This window comes from Chiloscyllium punctatum, chromosome 13, assembly GCF_047496795.1.
Source record: "Chiloscyllium punctatum isolate Juve2018m chromosome 13, sChiPun1.3, whole genome shotgun sequence".
NCBI lineage: Eukaryota > Metazoa > Chordata > Chondrichthyes > Orectolobiformes > Hemiscylliidae > Chiloscyllium > Chiloscyllium punctatum.
In genome coordinates this window covers 59,615,361-59,620,843 of record NC_092751.1, presented here as the reverse complement: position 1 = coordinate 59,620,843, position 5,483 = coordinate 59,615,361, and the positions used below count along the sequence as shown (strand labels likewise).

Sequence of the window (5,483 nt, the reverse complement as noted above, 5' to 3'; positions counted from 1 at the left end):
CTCAGTTTCTTCCACACAGTCAAGACTTCAACCTGGAGAAGGTGCTGCTGGCGGTGATATTTTAAACTAGTCATCCTTGGGGGTTGGGACACCGGAAATTTTGATGTTTACATTCGACAAATAAAACATGAAATACAAGCCTGACCTCAGGAACAGAGATAATGACTTTAATTTCCTGCAATCCCATTCATTCATGTCCCCGATGCAGGGGATTCAACCATCTTCACCAAGTCCTGCCTACGAGAGACTCCAGGACCAGAAAGACATGAGCTGACCCTGAATTCAAGAATCTCCTCCGCGTGGGGAAGCAGTCTAATCGGCCCTGCCAGTCCACACGGTACAGCCGAAGCCCATTCCACCAGTCCCCACGGTATTCCATGCCCCATAAGCCTGCATTTCCCATTGTTGAAATCTGTAACTGGCACATCTTTGGTCAGAGGGAGAAATAAAAACGCAAACACAAAGAGAATGTGTAGATTCCCCACAGACAGACACCCGAGGCTGGGATCACATCCGGGTTTGTGGTGTAGCCAGACAGCAACGAACGAGGGGCAAAGAATAAATGTTGTCATCACCAGTGATACGCACACCCCGTGGGTGAATGAGGAAGAATGAAAACACATTCACAACATGGAAAACAGGATTGGTATCTGTGTGGACACAATTTAAAAGGATCGTTCACGCTGTGTAGAAAAAAAGGACACTGATACCACAGAGAAAGCAGGGCAATGTGGGAACTGCTGGAAGGGACTTAATTAACCATAGAAATGGAATCTCATTTAATCAGTAACACTGGGGAGAGACCGTTCACCAGTCCCGTGTGTGGGAAGGTATGACTGAGCAAACCAACCTCCGGAGACTCCAGCAGGATCACATATCCCATCAGGTGTTCGATTATGATGTCAATGCAGCTGTTAATCCCAACCAGCTGCCTGCTCCATAGCGTCAGTCAGAGTCATACAACATGAAAACAGGCCTGTCAGTGCAACCGATCCATGCTGAACATACTGCCAAACTAACCCATTCCCGTCTGCCTCCTCCTGTTCCCGCTGAGTGGTGATAAGGCCCTTGTAGCTTTATTACTGTGTTGTTTATCCAAAGCCCAGGTAATATTTTGTGGACAAATAGTTCAGGTCCTGGCATGGCAGATAGTGGAGTTTGAATTCAATAAGCACCTGGAATTGAAGAGTCTCGTGATGACCTGAAAAAGATGTGTGGAAAAACCCATCTGATTCACTCATGCCAGCTCGGGAAGCAACCTGCGATATTCATCTGCTCTGTCCCACAGGAGACTCCAGACGGATAATACTGTAGTTGACTCTTAAATGCGCTCTGGGAAATAACTGACGTACTAGGCATGAATACATTTATTTTTAAAATCCACTTTCCCATTCATGTTTGGAATCAATTGTCCATTAAATGCTGCAAACATTCCCTCATCAATCACTTCCTCAGCAAGTTAATTACACCGTCCCTAAAACACCGTCCCTAAAAAAATGCCGCACATGTCTTTTTTTTAAAAAAATCTCTCTTTTAATCTTAAACATATGCCATCTCGTCTTGACATTCCCCTCCTGCGAAAAGGCCGCCATCGTTAACTCTAAACTTGTCTCTCAATAATTCATAAACTTCAGTCAGGTCGCCGTTCAAACCCCTAAGCTAGAGTGAAAACACTCTCAACTAGGAGAAAGTGAGAACTGCAGATGAGAGATCAGAGTCGAGAATGTTGTGCTGGGAAAGCACAGCAGATCAGGCAGCATTTGAGGTGCAGGAGAATCGACGTTTCGGGGAAGAGCCTGGTGAAGGGCACTTGCGCGAAAAAAAAATATTTTCCTGCTCCTGGGATGCTGCCTTACCTGATGTGGTTTTCCAGCACCCCGATCTCGAATCTGAAAATAGTCTCAGCCTATCCAGCTTTCATTATAACTCAAACCTTCCACAGGCAACAAGCGTATATACCTTTTGTAAACCTACACCAGCTGAATAATATCATTCCTACAAATGGGCGACCAGAACTGGACATAATATTCCAGAAGACGCCTCATCAATGTCCTGCAAAACTTCAACATAACGTCCCAACTACTATACACAAAGGACTGAGCAATGAAGGGAAGTATGTTAATTGCCTTTGAACCATCTTGTCTTTTGGTAATGCAAATTACAAGGAATTATGTACCTGCACACCTAGCTTCCATGCTCTCCAACATACGCAAAGCCATATTATTTTTGCTGTACCAAATGCAATATCTTCCATTTATCCAGATTGAACTCCATGTTACATTTTTCAGTACAACGACTCATTGGATTAAGATCCTTTTGAAACTTAGATAATCTTCTCCACTGTCTACAATTCTGGTGTCGCCTGCAAACCTATGAAGCATGCCTGCAGTGAGTTCCACTGTTTTCTCATATAGATCAATGATTCCTATTTACTTGTAGTGGCCGTGAATTAGCAGTGTGCAGATCATACAACAGTTAGTCATGCAATTAACCATGAGGAAGAAAGCCGTAGACTGCAGGGAGATATCAAACAATTGGAAATAAAACTGGTGAAAGCAATTCATTCCAGGGAACTGGGTGATAATGAAGCAAAATTAAACTTCAAACCAGCCCATGCTCCAGTTATGTCACTCAGCTGTCTCAGCAAGATGCAATGTCGATTGCTGTTATTATAAACGGGAACAAATTTTCCCCTCTGCCCCGCCTTTGACTAGAAGCACTCCCAACCTCGGAATTGCTTACGCCTCTAAACCGTCATAGAAACACCGCGCTTTCTCCGGTTGCATCACTTGAGCCATCGAGTATCTCTGCAACCTCATTCCCATCTTGATTTCAAGTTGGTTATTTGCGACTGCGCCACTCAGTTCCTCTGATTCTGGGGCTGGGAAATGGGCCCATGTGGCAGCAGTGGTTACTGCCTTGTGTGGGGAAACTCGTGAAGTAACCGATGGTAAACTGCATTGCTATTGAAGTATACATTTCAACAAAAATTTGGTAAAAACAATGACTGCAGATGCTGGAAAACAGATTCTGGATTAGTGGTGCTGGAAGAGCACAGCAGTTCAGGCAGCATCCGAGGAGCAGTAAAATCGACTTTTCGGGCAAAAGCTTTTCATCAAGAATTCAGGCAGAGAGCCTGAAGGGTGGAGAGATTAGTGAGAGGAGGGTAGGGGTGGGAGAACGGAGCATAGAGTACAATAGTTAAGTGGGGGAGGGGATGAAGGTGATTGGTCTGGGGGGAGGGTGGAAGGGAATGGTGCAATAGAAGATAGGCAGGGAGGACAAGTCCGGACCAGTCATGGGGACAGTGCTGAGCTGGAAGTTTAGAACTAGGGTGAGGTGGGGGAAGGGGAAATGAGGAAACTGTTGAAGTCCACATTGATGCCCTGGGGTTGAAGTGTACCGAGGCGGAAGATGAGGCGTTCTTCCTCCAGGTGTCTGGTGGTGAGGGAGCAGCGGTGAAGGAGGCCCAGGACCTCCATGTCCTCGGCAGAGTGGGAGGGGGAGTTGAAATGTTGGGCCACGGGGCGGTGTGGTTGATTGGTGCGGGTGTCCCGGAGATGTTTCCTAAAGCGGTCTGTTTGGAGACGCCCAGTCTCCCCAATGTACCAGAGACTGCACTGGGTGCAACGGACACAATAAATGTTATTGGTGGATGTGCAGGTAACAAAAGCTGCACTGTCCCCGGAATCTTTGATGTTTTGTAGAAATCTATTGATCTCAGCCTTCAACACATTAATGATGGAATCACCACAGCCACTGGGGGAACCTATGTTAAACCGCCAGCCCATTCTGAGTTCCCACATATCTGCAACTGTTCGCTAAGCACTGATATCGTGCATTTGGTGCGCTGCCTAACATTTCTTATGACACTGTACTTATTGCATGCGCTTAGCGTGTTCCTCTGTGGGCTGCCGTGATCGTATAGTGGTTAGTACTCTGCGTTGTGGTCGCAGTAAGCTCGGTTCGAATCCGAGTCACGGCAGTAATTGCTTTATGTGTCCCAGTCTTCTGTGAAGCCCACATGAATCAGTTGTTCTAGTATTTTGATTTCCTCCAAGGTGATTTTTTTTCCCTTCAAGCTCTGCCCTCTCACATCTCTGTGTTTCATATGTCAGAATTCAAATCCACCCGTTCTCAGAGATTTCTTCCCTCCTACGATCACTAACCGAACTTTCCATCCCATACCCGCATTTCGTTAATTTGGAGATGCTGGTGTTGGACTATGGAGTACAAAGTCAAAAATGGCCCAACACCAGGTTATGGTCTTACAGGTTTAATGGAAGCACTAGCTTTCGGAGCGCTGCTCTTTCCTCATGTGTTTGCGGAGTCATTTCCTATTTCACTAAGGTATTGCAGAATCTAACACTGACTCTCAGATTGATACCGATCAGTCTGTGTGGCTGGGGTCACTGTTGCTGGGTGAACGTGCCCTCACCCGACCATCGGGATCTGCAGATCATTTGATCCAAATGGTTACCACTGTTGTGAGATCAATGCTCATGTCGCAGCTTTTACTGATATGGACCAGATATTATTGGGGAGGTCAAGGTCAGAAAAATGGCACAGAACAGTATCGGGGAAAAGTGACTTAATTGGATAAGATCAGTTTCACTGCTTTTCTGCAATGGCCAAGCGCTATTACCACTGAACACTGAACTGTTAATTCAGACACTAGGGACCCGTGTTTGACTCCGACCATGCTCGGTGGTAGAATTGGGATTCAATAAATATCTGGAATTACGAATCTTATAACTCCTATATATCCATGTTCAATTGTTGAAAAAAAAACAAAACCATCTGACGTCATTTAAGGAATTAAACTGTCATTCTTACATGCTCGGGCCTCCATGTGACTCCAGACTCACGACAATATGGTTGAGTCTCAACTGCCCGCTGTGCAATTAGGGATACCAATCAATACTGCTGAGCCAGCGACGCCCTCATACTGTAACAGAATAGATAAAAAAAAGTTCATTCGTCCCTAGCAAGATTACTGTGTGCAGTTCTGCAATTCAGAGTACTGCATGGATGCGATCGCACTGGGAACGTTGCAGGAGAGATTCACTGGGATATTGTCTGGGCTGAAGAGTTTCAGTTGTGAGGAGAGATTGGACAGACTGGGGTTGTTTGTCGCCAAGCAGAGGAGATTGGAAAAGACATGACTGAGATGTACTAAATACTGAGGGATATGGATAGGATAGACTGAAAGAAGCTTTTGTTATTGATGGATGATCGAACACTGGGGCCAAGAGATTTCGGGAAAAGGCAGAAAGGTTTGAGTAGATTTGCGGAAAGGGTCAGAGAAGCGGATATCATTCTAACCTTAAAAAAAATTGAGATGTTAATTTGCGATGCCAAAACATGTCAGATTATGGGCTAAACGATGGAAAACGTGATTCAGGTCGTTAAGCAGTTGTGTTTGACAAGTGAGGCCATAACAGGCTGAAGGGCCTCCTTCGATTTTGTTGTCCTCCACAGTA

At 45.4% G+C, this 5,483-nt stretch overlaps 1 non-coding gene across 1 annotated transcript; it reads left to right on the top strand.

Moving 5' to 3' along the window:
• The first annotated feature begins 3,913 nt into the window (after positions 1–3,913).
• On the top strand, positions 3,914–3,985 carry trnah-gug (transfer RNA histidin (anticodon GUG)). The gene has a single exon. It is a non-coding gene; the product is annotated as a tRNA-His (tRNA).
• Positions 3,986–5,483: the final 1,498 nt, after the last annotated feature.